Genomic DNA, 15442 nt, shown 5'->3' with positions numbered 1-15442 from the left:
CCCACGCAGACAACATGCAAACTCCACGCAGGGAGGACCCGGGAAGCGAACCCAGGTCTCCCAACTGCGAGGCAGCAGCACTACCCACTGTGCCACCGTGCCGCCACATAAAATACTTATTTCTGACAAATGTCACTCTGCTTTATGTTCCAGTAGCCCCTACAGTAGGCATATTCACATACTATTACGCACCCCTTTTGTCTCATCATTCATAAGCTGAAACACCGGCTTGAAGTAGTCGACTGGCCGGTAATCTGTAGTGTTCACCAGCAGGCCACAACGTTTGGTGAAGTCCAGTTGGCAGCTTGTCTCCCACAGATTGATGTCTGTGTAGTCCTCCCAGGGCGAACATTTTCGTAGGTGCGTCAGCTGCATGAGCGTGTCCAGCACTACAATCAGCTGGGGACCGGTCAGCTGATGCAGGCACCTGATTTTCATTTTCGATCTCCAGATCACTTGTATCAAAATCGGAGTTTGATAAGTCAGAGTCCGATTCAGCAATAATATGCACAGAGTATTTTGCTGTGTGCATTTGCTTCACTCTCTCGCCCGATGTCGATGCCATTCTAGATGGTGCTGACTCTACACTACTCGAGTTTCGATGTCAAGTCAATAAGTCTAACAGTCCTCCGAGCAAAGAGGGTCTGCTTATAACGTAATGGTGAGTTTTATCAACATTTTCAGCTTTCTTTCACCCTCTGCCCCTGATATCCACTGTCAATTCCTCGTGTTGACAAAAGTCGACATCCGGCCTAAAAGAGTTAAGTTTGATGTGCCTCTGGGATGAAGAATAGAATACCATTTCGTCACAGCATTCTAAAGTGCTTGGATAAATTTCTCTATATTTATGTATATATCTCATTCTCTTTGTACCGGAAAGACATGTTTGGACCACTGAGAATGGTAAGAACACCCGAAAAGACAAGGTGGAGACATCCATCATGATGTCAGTGTGCAGCATTAAACATTTAAAAAGGGGCCATTCTCCAATTTGTCCTTATCCCCCCTGCATAAAATACAGATAGTGCATACATTTTTTTAAGAGTCATTTAGCAACTTTTTACGCAGTTTACCGAATTGTAAATGAAAACTGAGCTATGTTGAACAATTTGCAAACTCAGTTAGAAATAATGCAGATATTGTTAATGGTGGCGCTTTTTTTGAAAAAATATGCTATTTAAGAATTAAACTGCATTGATTAATTATTTGGTGATTTATTTTATTCCTTATTTGGTGCCATTTAATCAAGTGACTAAGCTAAGTGACCATTCATCCTGTCCTTTCAAAACTCATCAGATCTGCACCCAAGAATTGCTTTCTCTCCGGTTTACTTTTATTAGGACCTGAAAGAAAAACCAGTCAGAGTCAAGTCATTCACTGTCTAAAAGATGGTAACGGACAACAATTTGAGGAGCCTGAGCCCATTCATACATTGCCTGTACACTTCTGCCTACAGAAACCACTGAGAATTCTTCTATGCTTTCTTGACAACTTACCACAAGTTCCTGCCAGTGAGAAGCAGACTAACTTTGAATGAACTGGCTGTAGCACTATGCGGCCTCCACACAGGAAAGACGCCTGGGATTGACGGCCTACCACTAGAATTTTTTGGTGCTGATTTAACAGCAGTATTTCATGAAAGCTTGAAAATTAAGGAGCTCCCACTGTCATAGGGCAGTAATCACTGCAATTCTGAAAAAGGGGGACCTACAGGCCCCTGCAAAAAACAGCAAGGCTAATGAATTTGTTTTTTGTTGTACACTTGAAGACATTTGTGTGTGAGATCAAAAGATGAACATGAGAAGAGAGATCAGAGTTTCAGCTTTTCTTCCCTGGTATTTACATCTAGAGATGTTCAACAACTTAGAAGAGAGCGCATTTTGTATCAACTGTTGAAGCGTAAAATGGAGCGGAGATTCTGCCCTTGAAAGAAGGCCCAAGGAGTCGGAAGGAAAGGCAGACAGAGTAAATTAGTTTTATTGCAATAAACAACATGGACTCAACCCAATTAGGCCAAACCGAGCTGACCCCTGAACAAGCCAAAAGTTAGTTTATATAATCATTTCTTATCATTTCAAGCTCGCTTGAAACCGCTCATTTGCTGCTTATTCTGAATCCCCACTCCAGCTGGTCCATTCAGAAACCACCAATATTCCTTGTATCCTGTCCCTCATTATCATTCCTTGCTTCCCTTATTTCCTAACCAGCCCTCAACCAGCAGGTGCTCCCTCTTCTCTGTCCTCGATCTGTCTCCATTCATCATTCTCCCCCTTCTCTGTCTTCTTGGATTATTAAATATTGGTGGTTTCTCTCTGAGCTCAATTAAAAAAGAAATATGGCATATGCCTTTATTTAACTATTTACTTGGCATACCTGATTTGTGTAAAAGTTCACGTTAAGTTTTAATACTTATAAAAATTCATACTAAGTTTGCATCTACTTGTGCTAATGCATAACATTTTATTTTCCATACAACCTAGCCAGCAAGAGTATTGGAACAGAATGTCTTCAACTAAATTAAAGTAAAAAAATGCTTAATTTTTGGTTGCATATCACTTGCACCAAGCCTACAACCCATAGACTCCACCAGATTTCTTCTTTCTTCACTGGTTTTGCCTTTCCAGGTGTTTGCCACAGCATCGTTTAGTTGTTGTGTTTTGCGAAAAAACGTGGTTTGGAGCATCCAGCCCCGCGAGGGTCGTCTTCCTCCAGGAAGGACTTCTGGTCTGACCTTGGCGGTGCCTTCTGAAGTATTCCCTGGAGAACCTAGGGGGAATTTCATAATTGTAATCCACTTTATCCCCCTCTCTTCAGGGACAGTTGTGCCAAATGTGGCCCGGCCATCGGCATCCATAGCACTGCCTCTGTCCTCCCGGAATTCTCCCTCTGCGACGTTGGAAACACTCGAACTCCGTCTCTGCCCCTTTTCTCGCCGAGGAAGGTTCCATAGCTGCCTCTGTGCTTTTTACACTTTTCTTTTTTGTCAGGAGACCCCCGCTTTACTTTTGGGATCTCCTGCTTACTCTGGGGCTTGTCCACAGTTTGGGTCTCTCTATGAGAGAAAGAGAGCCCCTTTCCTGTCTGCACCCCTTTCGACTTAAATATAGTGGACGGGGTCTTCAGGACCGAATCGCTCCGAGAGACAGCACCATCCAGCTGCCCTGGCTCGATCAGCCCTTCCCCCGACCACTCGGTCAACGTTCCGCATTCTTTTGTAGGGCTCGCAGTGATTTGGCACCCGCTACTTATCAAACGCAGGCCAGGATCACCCCTCGTCCCTATATGCTGTACGGTACCGGCATTACTTACCTGTACCGCCAAATTATATAAGACGGGAGGCTCTCCTCCGACTCGCCGCAGCTATTCCTCTACCTTCTTTATCGGCACTTCAGCCGACGCTCCCAGGTCTCCGACTATCTTCTTTATAGCCGTCAGCATCTGCAAAATTCCTCGTATGGGCTCGATCAATTTCTTGCGTTCCTGCACGTCTAAACAGTTGTTTAATTCGGTCGTAGGTGGGCTTACTTCCTCATTCTGCTTACCTACCGGCTGGGAGCCAATGAACACGCCTGCTGTTGGCACATGCTCTGACGGGTCTCGCGGAGGCTTCTGGGAATTGAAGTTCTTTGTCTCTGAGGACCTGGTCGGCATCTTTGGCGGGCTGCGATCTGCCTTTACTAATTTGTCGGCAGACCGACCAGCCATTTCCAGGCCCTCCTTACCTTCTTGCGAGATGAGCGGTGCTTCGCTCGCCTCCCCCTTCCCCTTCAGAAAGCTCAAGTCCATCTTATGGGCAAAGCCGACTGCAGCATTGTGCTGACCGCGTCCTTCCAAGAACTCTTTTGGGCAGGTCACCTGTTCTACGCCAGCACCCGACTTGCAGAAGTCCTTTGTTTTCCCCACCAGCTCGACTGAGAGCGCACCGCCGTCTTCAGAAGATTTGTCTGCCTCCCGCAGAGCCTCTGGATGACATTCTCCGAGGTATGTGCACGGTACTAAATGAGATGTTTTAAATATATGTTCGTTAAATACGCCGGCTCATCCACTCCCAGACGCGTTGCCACCCTTCCACCCAGCTCAGCTCAACTCTGGGATCTCCCACAGTCCTTTATATAGTCCATGACCCGGAAGTGCTCCTGAACCCCTGTCCATGTGACTTCTTAGAACTTCCAGGTCAGATCCAAAAGCCATCTTTTCATCCCGGAAGTACGTCGGTCTTTTTGTTCATATGATTATGATGCACTTCCAGGTTGTATGAGAAAGTCTCGCTGCTCCTTCCTGCAGCGCCTTCTAGGGAACCCTGTGGTATCCAGCAGGGTTGTGGATGAAAACTCCAATGTCCATAATTCCCTGCTGGCATCCGGGGCACCTCCATGCTTCAGTGAGGGCTCCATCTGGCGGCCTTGGGGTATTGGCCGGGATGAAAGCCCGGCCATATCCCACACCATTCAGTCGTCCCTTCAGGAGATGAAATGCGTGTTCACTTGGGTTAAGATCTAGTGACTGACCTGGCCAGTCCAAAACCTTTGTTGAGGTGGCAGTGTGTCTTGCTGCATAATTAAGTTCCTGACGATTAGTTTGGATGCATTTCTCCATAAACTGGCAGACAATGTGTTTCTGTAGCTTGCGGAGTTCAATCTGCTACTACCATCGTGAGTTACATCATCAATAAAAATGATTGAGCCTGTTCCAGAAACAGCTATGCAAGCCCAAGCCATGCTTCACAGATGAGCTTGCATGTTTAGGATCATGAGCTGATCCCTTCTTGCTCCGTACTTTGGCTTTACCATCACTTTAGTAGAGGTTAATCATTGTCTGATCAGTCCATAAAATGTTGTTCCAGAACTGTTGTGGCTTATCTTTGTACTTTTTTGCAAATTCTAATCTGGCTTTCTGATTTTTACTGATGATGAGTTTTTTTAATCTTGCAGTATGACCTTTATATTGTTGTTCTCTACGTCTCCTTCAAACTGTGGACTGTGATATTTCCATCCCTGCTCTTTAGAGGTTGTTCATGATGTTACCGACCGTTGTTTTCTCACCATTTCTCTAAGCATTTGTCTGTCACCAGTTGTTGGTTTTCCTTGCTTTGATGCCTGTTGCTCAGTACACCAGTGATTTCCTTCTTTTTCAGGACATTCCTAAATGTGATACTGGCAGTGCCCAGTGTTTTTGAAATACTTACGAAGGATTTTCCCCCTATTCTCAGCTTCAGAATCGCATGACTTTCTCCCATAGACCGCTTCATGATGTTCTGCCCTTCTTAACTCCAAATGCAGTCTTCACAGGTGAAAACCAAAGCTTAAACTGAGAGGAGATATCCAGGGCTACTTCATGATGAAACATGTGATCTTGTATGACACACCTGGGGAATTAGAAATGCTTGCCAAGTGCCAACAGTTTTTTACGCACTTGGAAAAACTGGGTGGTTTGATACAAAATGTGCTCTGTTCTATGATGTTTAACATACTGAGATGTAAATACTAGGAAATAAAAGCTGAAACTCTGGTCTCTCTTCTCATGTTCATCTTTTGATCTCACACATGTTCAACACACAGCAAAAACAAAATGCATTGGCCTTGCTGTTCCAATACTTTTCTGTTAGGTCAATCCCCTCTCCAAATTAAAAACTGATGTCCAATTAGTCTTCTCTGTGTTGATTACAAGATCCTATTTAAAGCCTTGGCTACTCAGTTGAAAAATATCATGGGGTTAACCATAAAACAGGAGCAGACGTACTGTGTGCCTAACCTTGCTCCATTTTTTCATAGCATATTTTTGGTTTGTGATGTGATCAATGCTGCTAATATATTATATTCGGATTAAAGACCGGTCACAGGATTGAGCTCATTGGACCAGGAAAAGGCCTTCGACAGGGTGAAACACAGGTACCTCTTGAAGGTCCTAAAGGCTTTTGAATTTGGGTCTTGTTTTATTAAGAATACTCAACTCCTTTTATCAAAATGTTTTTAGTGTTCTGAAAATTTACAGGGCATTAACCGCTTCATTTCCAGTGACCAGAGAAATTTGTTAGGGTTGCTCTCTTTCAGGGATGCTCTTCTCTCTGGCCGTTGAACCTCCGTTGCAACAGCTATGATTGAGTCTTCAGGACCTCTATCCCCCAGTGCCTTAATCTGCACCTCAGAGTGCTTGCTTATGTGGATGATTGAACTGTTTTTTATTTCTCATGTGTCGGATGTTCAGGCATTAAAGTACCATCTGGATTATTTTGAGACGATTTCACCTGTAAAAGTGAACTGGGGAAAAAAGCAATACTTTTCTGGTTGGTAAGTGGAGGACCATCAGCCATCCTGATTGTCCAGGAAGCCCCAAATGCAACAGGAAGGTCAACGAGGTGCAAGCCAAACTAAACTGGTGGAAATACCTTTAACAGCCTGCCTCGACATGAGATTTCCCGTTTATCATCAATAATTTAGTGGCCTCCATGTTCTCATCCCTACCTCCTTCGCCGTCACTTCCCCTCCCTCTTCATATCTTAAGTCTTCAATCTGCTCCAAGAATGATTTAAGTGCCATCTTAAGTGAAAAAGTAAGGAAAACGTACTAAGTAATTGCAACACAAAGACGGACTTAATCAGTTTTAACGTGAAAAGATGCCGACAAAAGAAGAGAAGAAGCGGACAGCTAGGGTGGAGAAAAGAAGAGCTGCTCAGGAAGCAGCAAGTGCATCGGCCTCTGAGAAAACGAATGGTAAACGTACAGAGAAAGAGGATTACAACTAGGAATGATCATGTCAAGGGAGTGCGCCGTTACTGGTTTTCAGATATTGTATGATGGTCACAGTTTGCTGCCCACGTTTTGGCTCATTTTGTATCTCGTTATTGTTTGGCAGCTAATTAAGGAAAAAATTTACAATTAAGGGGGTCTGAGTCTTCAAGAGCAAGTCAAATAAAATGAATTCAAAAGAAATTAATTAGCAGCAAAAACAGTTCCAGGAGTGGTGTTGGGGACCCCTGCTCTAAACGCTCTACCAGTGACCACCTCTGCATATAAATTACAAAAAAGTAGCACAATTAAGGACAATGTAAGTAGTAGGCCGAGCCCTGGCAGCAAACATATGAGAGAATAACAAAAGCAGCGGTGCAAAAATCACTTCAGGTCTCAACGGTGAGCGCACAAAAGTCTGCGCGCGCTGTCTGTCGCGTCATCACACCCGCTGTTAAACCAGCATTTACACTTGAGCGCTGAGTGCTGCAAATGCTAACAATTTTAGCCTGTGAAGGTTTATTCAAATTGAACTTATTTACAGGATTAATAGCAGTTGGGATGATGGAGTATTTCAACTGGTTGCTTTTCATTCTTGGAACCCGTGACCTGGTGGTAATAACTGGACTTGTGAATGGAGTTGGGGGAGACCTGCCTAAGAGAAGACCCTCTGCTTTCCATAAGCCTTGCTCATTAAACCAGCCTATCAGGTTTGAATGTTGAGGACTTTATTGCTCAGCTTCACAATCTGATTTGTTGTTGTTTTTGTTGCTGACATTACAATTTCTAAACCAGGCCAACACAATATAAGAGTTGTAACACAGTGACATGATAGTAGGATTCACTCTAAAAGCAGGGAAGCTGCTGTTGTCCATTTTTGCAGACAAGTCACGTCAGGGAGCATGCACTGGTACAGCGCATTGCCGCACCCACCACACAACAAAACAACTCGGGATCCCGGTTTGCAACCCCCAGACAGACACGCGGTCCAGTCCCACCCTCTGGAAATGACCCTCTATCTGCCGCAGTCATATGTTAGATGGGCGTCTCCTTGGCCTAATCCAGCCACTCAGGTCCCCAACAATGAGGATCTTAGGAGCCGGATCACCCTCGGGGGGAAACGCGCCTCATGGCCGTAGTGCCATAACTGACGCTCCCTCACAATGCAGGTAATGTGCCTCATTCGGGACTCCATGAGCAACACAAAGTCAAACCAACGTTACCCAAGGATTTTCTCTGGACAGACACAGTACCAAAGGAGTCCAGTCTTTGTCTCAGGTCACTGGAGAGCGTCCATGTCTCACAACCATATAGCAAGACAAGAAGCACCAGGACTCTAGAGACTTCATCCTTTTGCATAGATATCGGGAGCACCACACACCCCTTTCCAGCGACCTCATGTCCCCCCCATGCCCTCCCAATCAGCCTACTGACTTCATAGGAAGAGTCACCAGAGACATGAATGTCACTGCCAAGGTAAGTAAACCTCTTGCAGACTACCACAGTATTTTCATTGAAAGTTCATTTCAAGTCTCTGATTGTCCCCAGATATTTACAACTATCAGCAGTCTCCACTGTCTGGTCTTTCATGATTGTTCCTTGTGGACAACTGGTGTTTCTTCTAAATTTGATTATTAGCTCCTTAGTTTTTGTAATGTTTAGTTGTAGGAAGGACTCCTCACACCAGATAACAAAATTGTCTACCATTGGACCAGGACTGGTTTCATTCTCATTAAGCGGGCTTATAATCACTTAAAGATAGGGTGAGAAGCTCAGTCATCCGGGAGGAGCTCAGAGTAGAGCCACTGCTCCTCTGCGTCAAGAGGAGTCAGATGAGGTGGCTCGGGCATCTGATCAGGATGCCTCCTGGACGCCTCTCCATGGTGAGGTGTTCCAGGCATGTCTAACCAGGAGAATGCCCCGGGGAAGACCCAGGACACACCTCGGGATTCCCCCGTAAGAGCTAGTAGAAGTAGCAAGGGTGAGGGAAGTCTGGGCATCTCTGCTCAAGCTGCTGCCCCTGTGACCCAATTTCGGATAAGCGGAAGAGGATGAATGGATGGATAATCACTGTGTCTTCAGCAAATTTTAAGATGAACCTGTTTTCAACTTTACTTCAGCAGCCATTCTTGTAGAATGTATAAAGAGGTGAAGGAACAGACCCCTGAGGTGACCCAGTGGAAGAGAGCAGCATCTCAGAGAGACAGCCATCAACTTTCACTCTCCGAGTCCTGTCTGTTAAAAAGTCAATCAGCCAGACTGAAGTCCAAATTAAAGTCCTTTGTAAGTCTCTCTCCAAGAAGGTGGTACTGAAAGCTGATGAGATGTCTACAAACAGGAGCCTCATGTGAGCCTTGGTGCCCTCCAAGTGCTTCATGCCCCTGCTAGGCAAACTGAAATGGATCGAATCAACCCAAAGTTTGCTCTGTCAGCTTCATCTTTAAAAGTTCTTCAAGTGGTTTCATAACCAGTGATGTCGGAGCCACTGGTCTGAAGTCATTTAAGGTTTTAGGGTCTTTGTTTTTTTAGCTGCTGGAATTACTGTGGCCTGTTTTCTGTTCCAATGAAAGGCTAATAATAAAATGTGGATGAGCCTGCCAATGAGATTATCTGGCCCAGGACTTTTATTTGGTTTTTAATTTTCTAGAAATATTCTCTACATCCTTTTTCAATAAAAAAGCTCTCTCCCTTATTAGAAACTGTCCACTTTAACCACTGCATTTGCTCAGCGATATCAAATTGCTCAAATCTCAAGTCGTATTGACTCAATGCATGCTTAATAATCCAGGTAGGGAAATTCTAGAAAGTTGATTCAGTTCATCTGGACATACAGTGGTGTGAAAAACTATTTGCCCCCTTCCTGATTTCTTATTCTTTTGCATGTTTGTCACACAAAATGTTTCTGATCATCAAACACATTTAACCATTAGTCAAATATAACACAAGCAAACACAAAATTCAGTTTGTAAATGGTGGTTTTTATTATTTAGGGAGAAAAAAAAATCCAAACCTACATGGCCCTGTGTGAAAAAGTAATTGCCCCCTGAACCTAATAACTGGTTGGGCCACTCTTAGCAGCAATAACTGCAATCAAGCGTTTGCGATAACTTGCAATGAGTCTTTTACAGCGCTCTGGAGGAATTTTGGCCCACTCATCTTTGCAAAATTGTTGTAATTCAGCTTTATTTGAGGGTTTTCTAGCATGAACCGCCTTTTTAAGGTCATGCCATAGCATCTCAATTAGATTCAGGTCAGGACTTTGACTAGGCCACTCCAAAGTCTTCATTTTGTTTTTCTTCAGCCATTCAGAGGTGGATTTGCTGGTGTGTTTTGGGTCATTGTCCTGTTGCAGCACCCAAGATCGCTTCAGCTTGAGTTGACGAACAGATGGCCGGACATTCTCCTTCAGGATTTTTTGGTAGACAGTAGAATTCATGGTTCCATCTATCACAGCAAGCCTTCCAGGTCCTGAAGCAGCAAAACAACCCCAGACCATCACACTACCACCACCATATTTTACTGTTGGTATGATGTTCTTTTTCTGAAATGCTGTGTTCCTTTTACGCCAGATGTAACGGGACATTTGCCTTCCAAAAAGTTCAACTTTTGACTCATCAGTCCACAAGGTATTTTCCCAAAAGTCTTGGCAATCATTGAGATGTTTCTTAGTAAAATTGAGACGAGCCCTAATGTTCTTTTTGCTTAACAGTGGTTTGCATCTTGGAAATCTGCCATGCAGGCCGTTTTTGCCCAGTCTCTTTCTTATGGTGGAGTCGTGAACACTGACCTTAATTGAGGCAAGTGAGGCCTGCAGTTCTTTAGACGTTGTCCTGGGGTCTTTTGTGACCTCTCGGATGAGTCCTCTCTGCGCTCTTGGGGTAATTTTGGTCGGCCGGCCACTCCTGGGAAGGTTCACCACTGTTCCATGTTTTTGCCATTTGTGGATAATGGCTCTCACTGTGGTTCGCTGGAGTCCCAAAGCTTTAGAAATGGCTTTATAACCTTTACCAGACTGATAGATCTCAATTACTTCTGTTCTCATTTGTTCCTGAATTTCTTTGGATCTTGGCATGATGTCTAGCTTTTGAGGTGCTTTTGGTCTACTTCTCTGTGTCAGGCAGCTCCTATTTAAGTGATTTCTTGATTGAAACAGGTGTGGCAGTAATCAGGCCTGGGGGTGGCTACGGAAATTAAACACAGGTGTGATACACCACAGTTAGGTTATTTTTTAACAAGGGGGCAATTACTTTTTCACACAGGGCCATGTAGGTTTGGATTTTTTTTTCTCCCTAAATAATAAACACCACCATTTACAAACTGCATTTTGTGTTTACTTATGTTATATTTGACTAATGGTTAAATGTGTTTGATGATCAGAAACATTTTGTGTGACAAACATGCAAAAGAATAAGATATCAGGAAGGGGGCAAATAGTTTTTCACACCACTGTAGTTCTTTTCCAGGGAGATACGTTACATCACTCATCCAAGTGGAGACTGAGGAAGTCACTTGGATGAGTGATGTAACGTATCTCCCTGGAAAAGAACTATGTCCAGATGAACTTTCTAGAAACTCAAGTCGTATTCATTAAACCCAGAGATGGAGGTCAAGCCAGAAACCCTTCCAGGGTGATTACTTTTTGATTGTTGCTGGTCTGTTAAGGTTTTAATGCAGTCACAATGTCTAATATGTTTAATTTAATATTTCATTAAGCGTTTTACACTCACTACTATATTTTATTAATTTGTGCTAACTTTATGTTTGACAACTTTAGTCGTTTAGCTGGGCTTTCGATTTAATGCCACAATCTGCTGAATAAACACAATTGGACCTTTTGGGACAATAAAACTGAATTGACGTGAAAGGCCCAGATTGGCCGCAATAAAAACACACCTCTGAAGTAATTCTGTGACGCCACTCTTGTGGACTGATTCTCGTTTTCGCAGCCTCCACGGGCTCTCCAGGACCACTACTAGAAGCAGTTTGTTTCTTGACCAATAGACACCGGCACTCTTGTATTTTTCTTTTCCAATGGCATCTCGTCACTGGTAGCCCCAGTGAATACTAACACCTCGTCTAATGTTTCTCCCAAACCATAATTGACTAATTATTCCTTTATTTCGTCTGAGGACCTAACCTGAAATAACTTTACTAGCATAGTGCTGTCCCAGCCTGAACCCAGAACTATTGTGTTGAAAGTAATTATAAATGCACTGCCTCATCTGTACTTTAATAATTTATTACAAGCAGTTCCCATACCATCTTGTCGAGTAAAGATTATTGCGTACTCTTAGAGAACGGTGTGTACAAGGATGTGTGTCGGCCTAAAGGGAGATGCTCGTTCAGGTAGCTTGTCAATTAACAAAAAAATAAAGGCCGTCTTAGGCTGATTGTTGGAATGAATACGTGTGAGGCTGCTGATCAGATATCAGTGCACGCTGATTATGTAGGTCCTCAGAAAAACTCTCGGGATCAGGAATGTGAGGGTCTGACACACCAATACTAGGAGCCCGTGAATGGAGCGTCAGGTGTTTGTTTTAAACCAGCGACCTCACTGAGGAGATGCTGGACTGCAGTGCTGAGAGTAGCAAGTTGTACATTCAAACATTCGTGTTTATCACTCTAATATTAATCACCCTTGGACCACTCATGATCCCTCAGTACCGTTATGACACACAGAGTCTAGAGGACTATTGTGAGTAAAAAGGACCAGGAGAATGTGAAGGAGCCAGCGAGGGTCAAAATACCAGAAACAGAGGAGAAAGAACCAAAGGGCAGAACCAAAAGCCAACGTCGAAGAGTAAAGAATTCAAAACCAGAAAAATCTGAAAGTGTGTGTTAAAGTGGGGTCTGCGGCTGATTGGCATTTTAAATAAATAATCGCCGCATAGTGTGATGGGAGTGGGCGGCCTTACACTTAGCGCACAGGCGTTGGATCGTCCGTGACCCTAATTGGCGCCAGGAGCTGCTAATCGACACAGCTGTGCCACGTCCCCATTTTAAAAGGTGAAGCGTGCGTGCGTGTGAAGGGAAGAAGAAAAACGCACGCACGATGAGTAAGCCGATGCTTATTGATAGAGAAGCAGGCGGACGGGAATGGTGCCCCTCTAAACAGACCGTCAATGTAATAGTGGCCCCCCATCAATATGCTTATAGCAAGAACCAGTACACTGCTGATGCCATCTCTTCTGTGATTCATCTAATGGACGGACGGATGGATGCATGCACACAGGATGAGTAAACCGGTGCTAATTGATAGAGAAGCAGGCAGACGGGAATGGTGCCCCTGTAAACAGTGTTGGTGCCAGTGCTCAGGAGGGGGGCACGAGGCTCACTCCTGCTGAGCAGCCAGGAGCAGGAATGATTGTTTTTCTCTAGGGGGTTCTGGATTGGCAGCAGTGGGCATGGGAGCAGGGTCCGGTGGCTCCCCACAGATTGGGCAGCGGGGACACGTGCCAGGTAAATGGATGTCTGCGCCTGTTGGGGGACATCTCTCCGTGCTGAAAGGTCCGGGAAGGATAGTTTTAAGAGTGAAGCACCGGGCACCGATAATTTAAAAGAGTCCTGCCAGTGTTTTAACCTCGTTTTTAATGGATTCATTTATTTAAAGTTTTAACCTCCACCTTTACCTGGTTTTTAGGGATTATTTATTTATGGAGAGTTTTGAACACTGCGCCTTTTGGACGTGGGCACGTGGCGTCCTCATTTGCACAGCTCATCCCGGTCGTGACTATTGGCGGTGTCGGGTTCAAGAGGCTTCTAAATAAGAAGAGCCAGAGCTGCACCGTCACAAAGTGGCGCTACAGCCTACTTTTGGAGAAGCCAGCTATGAAATAACGTGATCAGACTTTTAAGGAAATGTCGTTAGTTACGTTTTAGGAGATTGAATAAACAGTACATTAACTTGGAATTACTATTAAAACAGAAATCATTCATTGTTAGTTTTGGGTGGGTGAGTTCTGCACATTTTGAAAATTTAATTGAATTTTTCAGTCCAGGCAAACACTCAGAGGAAAAACCCACCCCTGACAAACTGCAGAATCAATGTCAATTTATTTATTTAGCACATTTAAAACAACATAGGAATGTTGTGGCCAAAGTGCTTTACAATAATAGAATTAAAGAAAAACATACAATTAACATAAATAGAAATAAAATAAATGAACCTAAATAATAAATAGAAGTCAGATTACATAATCACAATGAGGAAACCATCACTATTACTGAAGGTCACGGAATGCAAGTGAATAGAAATGAGTCTTTATTCTTGTTTTAAACAGTTCAATTGTAGACGACTCCTTTATATGATGAGGTAAAGAGTTCCACAGGCGAGGCGCCGTAGCTATAAAAGCCCTGTCTGTCCCCCTTAGTTTTCCACTTGGTACGAGGGACAACAAGAGATAACTGACCAGAAGATCTAATCACTCAAGATGGCTGGTGTAAAGCACACAATTCAGATAAATAGACAGGAGCAAGTCCATGTAAAAAGATTTAAAAACTAGCAACAAGATTTTAAAATCAATTCGAAAACTGACAGGCAGCCAGTGTAAGGAAGCTAATATTGGAGAAACAAAATCCGACTTTCTTGCTCCAACCAGAAAGCGATTCTGGACCAACTGTAACCTGAGTATCAGGGATTTGCTAATCCCAGAATACAGCGAGTTGCAGTAATCGAGGCGAGAAAAAATAAAAGCAGGAGTAGCTTTCTCAAGATCCCTAGAAGATAAAAAAGGCTTGATCTTACCTAAAAGATGAAGCTGGAAAAAGTAACTCTTGACTACAGAATGAATGTTTCTCAAAAGAGAGGTTACTGTCAAAAATAACACCAAGATTGGGAACTTGAGGTTTGCAAAAGACAGAGAAAGAGTCGAGAAGTCCAACACCAATTTGGGCTTTAGCTGATGGACCCACTATAAACACCTCCATTTTATTTTGATTCAGATCGAGAAAAATTATTAGCCATCCAGGATCTTAGTTCAAAAAAACAATTATGCAGATGCAGAGTTGCAGACAGGAATATAAACCTGTGTATCATCAGCATAGCAGTGAAAGAAATGTTAAATTTCCTAAAAATCGCTCCAATAGGGTGAAGGTATATAGAGAATAAGATAGGACCCAAAATGGTCCTTGAGGAACACCATATTTAAGAGGAGCAGTAGACACAAAAGAGGAATTTAAAGTCACTGAAAAGTGTCTACCAGTTAGATATGACCTGAACCAGTTAAGAGCAGCCCCTTTAAGCCCAACAAGATGTTCAAGAAGCAACAGCAATATCTCATGGTCAATAGTGTCAAAGGTAGCGGACAGGAGAAGGACTGCCGCATCACCTGAGTCAGTAATAATAGAGATGTCATTGAATACTTTCAGGAGTGCCGTCTCAACACCATGATAACACCTAAAGCCAGATTGGTAGATCTCAAATAAATTATTGGAGTTAAGGTGATCAACCAATTGATTATAAATAATTCTTTCTAATATTTTAGCCAGAAATGGCAGTTGGGAATTTGGAGGAAAATTGGCTAAAACTCCAGGATCTAATTCTGCCTTTTTTAGACGGGGATGGACTGCAGCATGTTTAAAAAATGACGGCACAAACCCCTCACTAAAAGAACCATTGATAATGGCTAGTAAAGTTGGACCCAAAACATCATGGGCTTCCACTAAGAGGTGTGGTGGTACAATATCAAGAGGACTGAGAGTTGGTTTAAGGGTGTCAA

Source organism: Erpetoichthys calabaricus, chromosome 1 (genome assembly GCF_900747795.2).
Source record: "Erpetoichthys calabaricus chromosome 1, fErpCal1.3, whole genome shotgun sequence".
NCBI classification, from domain to species: Eukaryota; Metazoa; Chordata; class Cladistia; order Polypteriformes; family Polypteridae; genus Erpetoichthys; species Erpetoichthys calabaricus.
Note: the sequence above shows the minus strand (reverse complement) of the source record.